The 12055-nt window shown below is 57.3% G+C and overlaps 1 protein-coding gene across 6 annotated transcripts in view; it reads right to left on the bottom strand.

Annotated features, from left to right (window-relative positions):
* The window catches only part of B3GAT1 (beta-1,3-glucuronyltransferase 1), a 31666-nt gene extending 23685 nt beyond the window's left edge, over nt 1–7981 (bottom strand). For 3 of the 6 annotated variants that reach the window (XM_030918033.1, XM_030918034.1, XM_030918031.1), the window contains exon 1: nt 7532–7867. The gene's annotated coding sequence lies outside the window, so the exon portion shown is untranslated. Of the gene's footprint in view, nt 1–7531 lie in introns of all 6 variants that reach the window. The other 3 variants (XM_030918036.1, XM_010362050.2, XM_030918032.1) reach the window with 2 other exon arrangements.
* Nucleotides 7982–12055: the final 4074 nt, after the last annotated feature.

The following is a 12055-nucleotide window of genomic DNA, read 5'->3' as shown; positions in this document are numbered from 1 at the left end:
CCCTCACAGTCCCTCCACTTGCTGAGCTGTTTGGCCCCCAGGACCAGGCCAGGTGCACTCAGCCCTGGGGCTTCATACACGGGGCTGGACACTGCAGGGTGCCTGGGCAGCCCTGGATGCAGGAAGGGAGCCCCAGAGGCCAGACCAGATGCCAGCTAGAATGGGGGGGCCTTCCTTCTTGAAGCTCCCATGACATTGCGACATAGCTTCCCTCTGGCAGAAGTTTGCTGGGTGGCCCCTCTGCTCAGACATCTCCTGAGTGGGAAGGGCAAGTGGGGAGAATTACCATTTATTGAGCTTTTGCTCCATAGCCTGGCATCAAATAACCTGTCGACCAGATGACTGGATAAAGAAAATAAAGAAAATGAGGAATACACGTGCAATGGAATATTATTCAGCCTTAAAAAGGGAGAACATTTTTTTTTATTTTGAGGTGGAGTCTCGCTCTGGCTGTGTCCCCCTGGCTGGAGGGCAGTGGTGCCATCTCGGCTCACTGCAAGCTCCGCCTCCCGGGTTCCCGCCATTCTCCTGCCTCAGCCTCCCGAGTAGCTGGGACTACAGGCGCCGCCACCACGCCCGGCTAGTTTTTTTTTTGTATTTTTAGTAGAGACGGGGTTTCACCGTGTTAGCCAGAATGGTCTCGATCTCCTGACCTTGTGATCCGCCTGCCTGGGCCTCCCAAAGTGCTGGGATTACAGGCGTGAGCCACCGCGCCGAGCCAAGGGAGAACATTTTAACACATGCCCTGACATGGATGAACCTTGAGGACACTACGCTAAGTGAAATAAGCAGTCACAAAAGGGCAAATATCACAGGATTCAGTTTCTATGAGGTTTCTGGAGCAGTAAAATTCAGAGAGACAGAAACTAGGATGGTGGCTTCTGGGACCTGGGACGCTGGGGAGAATGGGAGTCATTTAACGAGTCCATAGTTTCTAATGGCCAAGATGAGAAAGATCTGGAGATCTGTTTCACAACAATGTAAATACACTCAGCACTAGTGAACTGTGCACCGAAAATGGTTAAGATGGTAAGTTTTACGCTGTGTGTTTTTTTAAATCACAATGAAAACGAGCCTGTCATTCATCCAGAACATCTGTTGAGACACAGTCAAGGACGGCACACCCCTCGGGGCCTGCACCCGGGGCTTCAGTGAGCGTTTGCGGTGGGTTGGGTGTCTGTGTGTGATTTCAAGCATGCACCTTCCTGGGAATTATGGGGCGACAGGCACCAGGCATGTCAGCGAGAGGCCCCCCTCCAAGGCTCCAGGGACGCCACTGGGAGGAGTGTGCACGCCCCACTGACAGCCTGCAACTGCCTCGCTGTCCTCAGGCCTGGGGAGCCCCAGAGACACAGCACGGGAGCACTTGTTCTGAGAGAGAGATTTATGTGTGGGAGAAGAAGTCAGTATCGACAAGGGATGAGTTAGGAGAGTAATACTTCAGCTTCCGTTCAGAAACTCTGACCGTGAGGCCAGTAGCTCGCCTCGAGGCTGTACTTCAGCCCAGGCAGGCTGGCAGAGCTGGGCCTGTGTGGGTCAGTTGCAGCGTGGGTGCAACTGGCTGGTCCCTTGGCCTCCCAGGGCTCAGTGTCCTCCCCATGCCACAAGCGGCCGTCTCTCCCACTCTGTGGTCTGTGGATGAGGCAAGAGGAGGGACGAAGGGCTGGGGCAGGCAAGCAGGGTGGGGGGGGTGTTGATATTGTTGATCTGCACCTACAGCCTGTCAGCAACCACGGAGGTGGCATTTGCCACAGCCCTGCTCAGTGGGACCCAGCACTGCACTTCTTGGGGGTCAGGACTTATCTTCAAGGGTGCGAGAGCAGTGGTGATGTCCTTAGGCTTCGGAAGACACCCCCAAGGGGACTTCCCATCTGCTACGGGGACCTAGAGGGCTTCAGGCCCGGGCTAGGTAGGCACCAGGCAGCCCCAAACCCGGGTCTGAAGCTACGGAGGGTCTGCTGATGGTCACCCGCCTGGCAAGATCCTTTGGTCAGGGAGCGTGGACACACTCTGGCAGGCTGGCAACTCATGGGTTTCATGGAAATTTGTCTGTGTTTTTAATTTGCTGTCTGTGGCCTTAAGGAGCTGACCTTCCCCAGGGCTGTCAGGGATAGTTGAGGTTGGTTTTCCTGGGCCCAGCCATCTGAGGGAGAAGAGAGGAGGTGAGGGGCCCTGGGAGTCTCGGCGTTGTGTCCCGACCCCAGGGGAGGCGGCCCCCAGCCTCCACACATCTGTCTGCCAACGACCTGCCTGGGAGGGCACTGGGGCACGCAGCCTCTGTCTTGTGTGAAATTGCTCTGTGCTCATCTAGTCAGGAGCAGGGCTGCTCTGAGTGTCTGCCCCTCATCTGTGAAAAGAAGGGAGTAGCCCAGGGTTGCAGAATCCTACTTCCGGGAGAAGGCTGGCAGCCAGGTAGCCGGGGGCGTCAGCCTGGCTATGAATGGCCAGCTCCTGCCCCTCTGGCCATCCCTCACCTTCCACCCCTCCCTCTGGCCATCCCTCACCTTCCACCCCTGGTGGCTTGGCGGGCAGGCTCCCTCCCTCCGGCCTCCGGCTTGGGTCGCTCTGTGGAAGTGATTTTTCCAGGTGAGGAAACGCTCATGTAGCCCTGCCCCTCCTGTCTTAGATGAGGAAACTGAGGCCCACCAGTGTCTGCGGCACAGTGAGTTGCAGACACAGCTGGGACCAGCACCTGGGGGGCTCCTGGCAGCACAGTCAGCTGGCCTCTAAGACCTGCAGGCTCTGCTCCCGCCGCTTCCCTCCACTGAGCCCACAACGGCCTCTGGGCTCTCTTGCCCTCCAGATGAGGGAAGGATGAGCCCAGGCAGGGGCCCCTCACGTCCCTTCTTCCATCCCTGCTCGGCATGGTGCTGGCTGGTGGCAGCTAACGGTGCCTCCTTTGCTGCTCTTATTTTGAAAGTATGGGGGCTTAGCAGATGCTTTTTGGTGACAAAACAGAATTTCAGTTGCACTCACCTCCAAAAAGCATCAGGCCCTCTATCTGGCTGCATCTGCATAACATGAGGACGCTTTCCTCATCTCATTCTAGCTCCCGGGGTGTGTGGTCAGGAATAATGCCATCCTAGGGGACGAGGTGGAGGCTCAGGAAAGGTCAGAGAGGTAGCAAGGCCTTGTGTTGATTGGGTGGGGTGGGGGGTCGGCCTGGGAAAGTGAGCTTTTCAATAAGTGTTTAAGTGAATTGTTAAATAAATGAATAATAAAAATGGCTTCCTATTTTCAAATAAAAAATAAAAAAGCTCTTGCTATTGCATGCTCTGATTAGCATGATTAACTGTAATGACTCATTTCCTCCTCAGAAACATCCTATTATTACCCTCATTTTAAAATCGAGAAGTCTGAGGCACAGAGAGGTTAAGCAATGTCCTGAGGCCACACAGCTACTAAGTGGCAGAACTAGGATCTGAATCCAGCCAGTAGGGCCTTGTGCTTAGCCACCCTGCGAAACACCTGTGCAGGTTCAGGTCCACAACACTCTGTCCACCAGAACTTTCCGTGCTGCCAGGAACGTTCTGCATCTGTGCCGCCCAAGATGGCAGCCTCTAGCCACGTGTGGCTGTTGTGCACTTGAAATGTGGCTGGTGGGACTGAGGAGCTGCTCAGGGTGAGGAGGGATGCGGGAAGCAGCCCCCCCATGCCCAGCACTGGGCTCTAACAGTTTCTGAACAAGGGCCAACTGAGTAGCCCAGAGTTCAAACAGAGACTCGTGGCTTCAGAGGCCAGATCGCTCACCTGCCTTAGAAAGAGGAAGCATGATGGGCAGACGGGAAGGAGAGGACTCCGGCCCACACAGCCAGCCAGAGAGGACGGGCAGAGCCAGGCCTCCAACTACAGTGCCACTGGCACTCCCCACACCACGCCTTCATGTCTCCACTCCCCCGTCCCACTTGGTCTTCTTCCTGTGAGCAGAGAGCTGGCTCACGTTTCCCACATATGAGGAGAGAGAGCTCCTGCCATGGCTCTGAAGACTGAGCCGTGGAATCCACAGCCCCCTGGGCGAGGTTAGTCCTCAAATCCAGTCAACTCTTGATCCAGACTCACACTCTCCACTTTTGGGCTTATCAGTGGCGAAGCCTTAATCCCTGCCAGGCACTTGGCGCGGAGGCTGCCTCCTGCCCTGCTGCTGTCAGCTGGTGTGTGCGCAGGGAACGCAGGCTCATTTTAATATTGGCTGGAGCTAAACCTCATTAGAAAAGTAAATTTGCTGTAGCTGCAAAAAAAAAAAAAAAAAAGCAACCCACATAACCCTTCCAAAGCTAAACAGAAAACACCAGATTTGGATTTTTGGATTATTTGATGTTTTACGTTCCCAGCACCTGGTGCAGAGCCTCCCACACAATAGGTGCTTGGTCATTGTTGGTGCAAGTGAACTGAATTTTTGGGGATCTCTGACCACCCTGTCACCTTTCAGCATGGATAAGAAGGGCTCACAGATCTGAAATTTCTGTGTCAAGAGTTTTTTTTTTTTTTTTTTTTTTTTTTTTTTTTTTTTAGACTACCATTTGCTGATAAATTGGAAGGATTATATTTAACAATAATTAGACAAGCAAATATTATTTTGTGTTTGGCGAGGACGAACTCTGAGCCAAGGCATGCTCTGGGTTCTTTGGGTCAGGATAAGGAAGGGTAGGTCCAGCCCAGAGTCTGGAGGTGTGATGACTCAAGCGGGTGAGGAGGGAGGTGGGACAACCTGCACCGATTCCAGTGGGATTGGCTCCAGGACTGGCCTGACACTGCTACTCCAAATTCTAGAGCCATCCTCATCCTGGAAGAAAGGGGGTGAGAGTGTATAAAATACATAGATTAAATTAAAATTCATCTAGTATTTCTTCTAAAAACTGGTGAGATGACAGTTTCCCAATTTATAGATTGTCAGGAAGCCGGGGCTGAGAGGGCTCTGTTTTTTCCAAGTCTGCTTGGCTAGCCACAGATGGAGCTGAGACTGGACCTCAGACAGCCTGGCCAAGGGCCTGTCCCCACTACACTTCTTCCATGTCCCCTGGCTAGTCTTCAGTAGGGTCCACAAAGGTCTTTTTGCCTGGAGGCATGGGGAGTGGGGGTGCATGACTTCTCTTCTCCTGAGTGCCAGGTTTCCCCAGACCCCACATCCTTCCCCACTGCCCTGCATTCCAGGACCAGGAGGGCTGGGGCAGGGGCAGAAGATGGAGAGGAACCCTCAGCACTGGGAGATGATCAGGGGCAAAGGGTGTCCCTGAAAATCCCTGCAAGCTCTTGATGTGCTTGACCTCAGAGCCTGTCCTCCCTCTGCCTTTGGGCTTCTGTCTAAAAGACCCTTAACATTCATCAAAGCCACAGGAAAGTACCTTCCTCAGTAGAATGTCCAATTGCTCCAGTGAGGGGCCTCCTGCAGGGGTGGACAATTGCTGAGGTCGATGTAGGGGAACAGGGAGAGGCCCCCAGCCCACCCCAACTCACCACTCAGCCCACCCTGACTTCTGCCTGTGTGCCTCCCTCTGCCATCTGCCAGTGTGCCTCCGTGCCTTTGTCTCTTGTCTCACTGCCTCTTTCTCTGCCTGTGTCAGGCTCTCTCAGAATCCTTCTCCTCCTGAGCCCCTTCCTCTCCTCCTCTCCAGTCTCATCAGAGAGGAGCACTCATCCCTCTCTTCCAGACACAATGGAGCACCATGCTCCCATCCGTTAGCCTTTCAGTCAGTACATCCTCTTTCCCATTTCACACTCCCAGCTCCCGGCCTGCCTCATCACCCTGTGCTACACAACTAGGAAAAGTACATCTTACTTGGTCTCAGGGTAAGGACCCCGAGAAACCACTAAGAGAACCTTCAGGTCCCTCCAGAAGCCTAAGCCGGGAAACTGGGCTTGCCCCAGGGCATCCTCCTGTGAAGCTCCTTGGTCTCTGCCATGGGCTCCAATCCTGTTGCTGGAGCTGATCTCCTCAGTGATTTACCTGCCCCCTGCTTCTGGTGGAACAGTGAGTACCTGCCCAACCAGAAACCTACACACACATATTCAGCGCAGTGCCTGCAAGCTTTCAGCTCGCCTGGACCTGGAGTGATCCCCAAGCACCCTGGGGTCAGGCACAGAAACGGGAACAGCAAGCTCCTGGCTCCAGTGCGGAATGGGGCACAGATGCATTAACTCTCCCAGTCCCACTAACCTTAGCAAGTATTTCTGCTTCCATCAAAAGGGGAAGAGGGGAAATGTCTCTAAGCTCTGGAGCCTTTGGCAGTGCTGGGCATGGACTGGGCAGAATGAGAAGTCTGTCTGAAGACCTGGGAAAGGGTCTTCACCCCACGGCAAGAAAGGGAAGGCTTGATGTTTGGTCCAGTAAGGGCCATTAATGGTCACCAACTGAGCAGGCTCTAGGAGGAAATGTCTCTATCTCGGTAGTGGCTACCAGCAGAGGTAGGGAGACATAATCACAGAAGACAAATGTTAGAAAACCCTAGAACAACAGTCCTGTGCGGCCACATGCCCCACGGCCCTAGTAACTTAGGGAGTGGTGTGCCTCCCATTTCCACACAAACACATCCAGGCATCGCACAGTGCTAGGCCCTAGGATGTCTGTACCCCAACATTTTCAACAGTGCATACTACACAGCCCAAGCTGTAGGCCCCATTGGGAACCCCACTCACACTGGTGCTCATGCACTGGGCTAGCAACTGTCAGTAAAGGTCCCCTTCCTGTACGTTAAGAAATCTCCGGAGTCCTTCAGCTCCAGCTTCTGCAAGAATCCATGCAGCTAGGCCTGGCTGGGGGAGAAAGGCGACAGGGAGGTTGGCCACGGCTCCTGTGTGTGCATGTGGGGGTGGTTCTTGACCTTAGCTGCTTGGTACGGGGCTGTCACCTCCTTTCCCTGGCACTGTCGGACCCGGTGGCTTCCTTCTCTATTTCCTGCCTCAACTCTCAGCCTCCTTTTTCTGGAAGTTGTGTGCTCTGACTTTGGAGGGATTGGGACCTCAGACCTGAGCCCAGGCGCAGATGGGAGGGTGGTGAACTGGTCGCGCCTCCTTCCTCCTCGCTACACCGAAGGTCCCAAGGGCCCTTTGCCACCCTTGCCACCCCTGGGTCCCTCAGCATGCCCCGCAGAGCTAGGGCCCCCTCAAGAGAGTTAACTCGGCAGTGGCCAGGAGCCAGAGAGCGATCCAGAGAGGGCTGTTGGGCATCGGGGTGGGGAGGTGGGGGACGACTGACCCCTGACTCCTCATCCGGCCACCAGAAACCACCTGCTGAGGGGGCCAGGACTGACGGCTGAGAGCCCGGGCCAATTGTCAGACGCTGCTGAGAGCCAGCTCTTCCCCTAATCCCGGTGGACGAGGGCAGGCGGTGCCGGGTTTTGTTTCGCAGCCCCTCGGCAGCAGCGCCTCCCGGCCCGAGCTCGGTTCTCGGCCCCCTTTCCAGCCGCCCCGGCGCGCGCAGCGCACACACACACCCCAGCGCGCACCCGGGAGGACATGGCGTGGGCACCGATGGGGACGCAGAACGGGGCTCTGTGCGCGGCGGGGCGCCCGCGGGGGCGCGGGGAGCACTGACCTGCGGCGACGAATCCGGAGCGTCCCTGGTGCGGTCCATGGCGGGCGACGGCCCCTACGCCCCGGCCCCGGCGCCCCGAGACTGCTGCCCTGGGCCGCGCGCGCTGCCCTCCCCGGGGACTCTCGGGCTCCGGGCCCCCGGGGGCCACTTCATACCCGCGGGGTCCGCGCACCCGCCCGCCCGCCCGCCCGCAGCCCCGCCCGGCCCCGCCGCCCCGGCCCGGCTCGTTCTGGGCTCCGCGAGGCGGCGGCCGAAGGCTGGGAGCGCGCGGGGGGGAGGGCGCGGGGGGAGGCGGGGGGCGGGAGCGGGAGGGGCAGGGGAGGGGAGCGGGCGGGGAGCGGGGAGGGGAGCGGGGAGCAGGCGCGGGGGGAGCGGGGCGCGCGGCCGGAGCCGAGCAGACCGGGCCGGCGCAGAGTCCCCTCGCTGGCGGCGGATGCGCCGGTGCCTCCGCGGCTCCGCCAGCGCCTCCCGCCCCGCCCCCGCCCGCTCCCGCCCCCGCCCCGCCCCCGCCCCGAGCCCGCGCCAGCGCCGGCGGGACCCGAGCTGCTAATGGTCGGTACCAACCTCGCCAGCCGCGGCGGGGGCGCGAGGAGGGAGGCCGGCGGGGGCCCCCCCAGGGATTGGTATCACCTCCCCACCGCCCCTCCCTCCCCGGCACCGTCCCCCGCGGAGGCGGCTCCTGCTTCAGGCGCCGGAGCAGGGGTGGGGGGCAGGGGCCGAACGCGCCCCCAGATCTCGGCTCTCGAGAGTTAAAGCTCGGCCCCCGCCTGCACCCCCATCCCACCCCGCCTCCATCCTGGCTGCTCCTGGCGCCCAGCTTGGCAGCCTCTCTCAAAGGGTGATTGTTTCCGGCCGGGCTGCTGCAGGAGGGTGGGGGGACGGCTCTCTGGGACCGAGAGGCCGAGCTGGGGAGCCGGTGGGGGATGCGGCTTCCCTCCTTGGCTTCAGGCTCCCCAGATGGGAGGTGGCTGTTGGGGGCGGACGGTGCCGTGCCAGGATACGGGGTGCTGCTGTGGGGTGGTCGCGGGGGCCCTCAGGAGGCGGCCATAGGGCGGCCCCACCTGTGGGCCCTGCTGCCCCGTGGAAGGGCAGCTCGAGCGGCCGCGCGTCGGCTTCACCCGAACCTCCCCTTCCGGGCCAGTGCACCGGGCATTCCAGAGAGAGGGCCGGGAAGCCTGCGTGGGCGCACAGGCGCGGGGAGGCCGGGGCCGGCGGGATCTCCAGGAATTTCCCGGGCCTCTGCCGCGGTGTGTTGGTGGGCGGAGGACCGAGGCCAGTGAGTGGGCGCGCGCTTGGACGTATGTGGGTGCACTGGTAGGGGGGCCTGAAGCCCTCTATGGAGCTATAGATTCCAGATAGTCCTTCTTCAGTTTGTCGGAGACTTTGAAGCCATCCTTGCACTCATTTTAGAGGTTGGCATCTCCCGGTGCTCTTGGACACCTGTGTTCAGGCCACACCCGCTGTGTCCTCTTCACAACCCCAGGAGAAGGCCAACTCCCATGGCGCGGTTCACGGCGGGACCAGGGACTGTTGGTACTTTCTCTAGGGTCTCCCTCCTTCCCGGGAAACCAGTTCCAGTCCCACTGCTAGGCACTGCTTAACCAGAGCTGTACCCCCGTACTATGTGCTGGGGCTGAGGACCACGGGCCCTTTTCCATCAGCTTTTCTGCCCTGTCAGGACCAAGCCGGGCCCTGCTCTCCCCACTGAGGATGTGCAGGAGGGGAGGGAGCAGAGGCTCCAGAATCAGCCACTTTGGTCAAGACCTTGAGGGGAGGAAGGCACCTCACCGTGCACGTCATGCCACAGACATGTGGAAGTGTCCTCAATGACTGTCTCTAGGGGTAACTGCTGCTCCTTGTCATGCACTCTTTCATTGTTGTGCTTAACCGCCTTCTTTGCCGGCAAGAAACTTCCTCTGAATCTAACCTGAGTACCCTCTGCGGCAGTACAGGAGCATTTCCCCCTTCTCTTAACTCGTGGATTCCCAGCCAGCCCTGCTCAGCCTTCATCTGCCCCTACCACAACCCTCTCTCTTAGACTCTGCTAAGAGGCCGTTCCTAAGTCTGTGTTCTCTGGTATTTTCCTAGTCTCCATACTCTGCTTCTCCTTAGACTCCACACCAGCTGAAGGTAGGGGAAGGGTAGGTGCAGAAGCCGGATGGGCAGGGGCACCAGAGAGCACCGAGGAGGGGCCACGCCGTGCAAGAAGGCACATTGTCTCCCTCCTCTGCTGAGCCAGCCAGCCGTAGTCACACAATCACCAAATGGGATTTGTCATGAAATGACCATGAAGATCGTCTCATTCCAGACCCTCATTTTACCAACAGGGAAACACACCCACGAGGGGTGAGCTCAAGAGAGCTCAGGGACACGGCGACGAGGAGGCCTGGGTTTCAGGCCAGTTCTGAAGGCAAAAGACTTCGCCTCAGGGCCGGTTTCAGTGGTGAAACGGGGTTGGACTAAGTGGGCTGTGGTCCGACGGGTCCTGCTGGGCTGTGGCTCAGAGATGCCATCTGCAGGGATTCCCGGCTTTACCTCGGCATTCTGGCAGGAACAATTGTGACAATAAAGCCGCTTTCTAGGGGCCTGTCTTGCATCTTAGTCCCAGGCTCTGTTTACAGAATTTTTAGTATTATTTTTTAGAGCCAATTTAAAACAATAATAGGAGATTAAAATTAGCATGATAAGGCTCAGTAAAGAGACAACAGCCTGCCATTCATTTTGGTGGGAAGTTTTGGCAACATCCTAAGTGTATGGACACACAAATGCACTGACATCTACGTAAGCACAAAACCTGCACATAGAGGCGGCGACACATGCAAATTCACCCACGTGAACACACACACACTCTGAAATACGTCATGTGCACATGTAAATGCTTGCACATAGACGTACCTGAAGCACCTGTGCCCGCACAGACACACGTGTACACATGCCATCCCCCCAGCTCAGCCACACTCCCACCCCTGTCTTCCTGCTTGGCCTCTGCAGATCTGTGGAAATCCTTCCCTCCCGTGTCCGGACTTGGTGCATCCCCACGCTTGCCCCTTGCTCCAAACATCTGGAGCACCTCTAGGTCTCCCTGAATGATTGATTTTCCCTTCCCCCTGCCTTCCCTGCCAGTAGTGAGCCCCTCTTCTCAGAGGCCCCCAAAGCCTAGCACCAGCGTGTTTAGTATGCGAAGCCCGGGTTTGTCCTCTGGGACAAACCGTTGTGTGTTTATTGTGTAGTTAAGCAGGACAGGAGCCCTGCCCCCGCTCTGGTCCTGGCCCAGTTCCCATAATCCGAATCCCAGAAGAGTGCTGCAAAACCGTCATCTGCAATGCAAAACCTGCAAAACATCTGGGAGGGTCTGTAGGTTTTCTCCAAATCACCTGTGCCCTAATTTAATATGAATAACAATTAGTTTACTCTTATCGGTTAATTGTTCCCCTCGTGGGTTCCATCTGCCCTGGCCTCTCTTTCAGCAGGAACTTTGGTCTGCTCTAGACTCCTAATGATACTGCCTTTTCAGCCGAGCCGTCCTTCTTAGCTACCACCCCAGAGAGGCAACGCAGCTGCACTGCTTGCTGCCCTGGCCTGCGGGGCCCAGGCCCTCACCCCACCCGTCTTAGCCAGTCTGATTGTTGGGGACATCCAGTCTCCCCTTGCCTTCACCAGGAATCTATAGCAGTGATTTTGCTGAAGTGAGTGGAAAGGTCCCAGTGGGATTCTTCAGTGAGGAATCCCACCCCACACGGTGCACGTGGTCTTCCGTCATTACCCTGGCAAGGATGACAGCACATGCACACGAGTGTGCACACCCCCATGCCACCAGAGAGCGGGGGGAGTGAGAGCAGGAAGAGCTGCCTTCTGCCTCGGCAGGCAGGGCGAGCTCCCCAGGTTCCCAGCCATGCTATCAGGCGTATCTGAAATGTTTCCACAGTGACTCTTGGCTGGATGTGTGTGGATGTGCTGTTTTGGGTGGTGGAGTTCATGGCCCAGATAGAGAAAGAGGAGGAGAACTTTTAACTCTTCCCTTTCATTAGGTTTCTGGTCTGAGCTTTGGATCTTGAACACCCTTGGTCATCCATAAAAAACTGAAAATGGTCACGTGGACAACAGGTTCCCCACTGCCCTCCCCTCTTCTCAGAAGCCAGGCCAGCATCTTTCTTGAGCTGGTGCGAAAAGGTGGACTCCTGCTTCTGTCCAGTCTCTGCCTCCAGGGAAAGGGTGCAGTTGTGTGGCTTTAGAACACTTCAGTCATGTCATTTTGTTTTGCTTTCTTTCCTCTGTGGCTGAGGGAGGCCTGAAAGGTGATAGGAACAGAGCCCTCAGACTTAGGGGAGCATCTCTGAGGCTAACCTGGTACCATTCTTTGTCCTCTTGCAGAAGTGAAAATAACCCAGATTGCCCCTTGACCTCCCCACTATCCCCTAACTACTCTGCAGAGCCCACACCTCCAAAGTCTCCCTGAAGCCTTTCCCAAACTGAGCTCTGTGGCTTGTGCTGTCTCCTGCAGCCCTGCTGACCCTCAGGCACCTC

The sequence above is a fragment of the Rhinopithecus roxellana genome, chromosome 15 (assembly GCF_007565055.1).
Source record: "Rhinopithecus roxellana isolate Shanxi Qingling chromosome 15, ASM756505v1, whole genome shotgun sequence".
Classification (NCBI taxonomy): domain Eukaryota; kingdom Metazoa; phylum Chordata; class Mammalia; order Primates; family Cercopithecidae; genus Rhinopithecus; species Rhinopithecus roxellana.
This window is presented reverse-complemented; position numbering and strand designations above follow the sequence as displayed.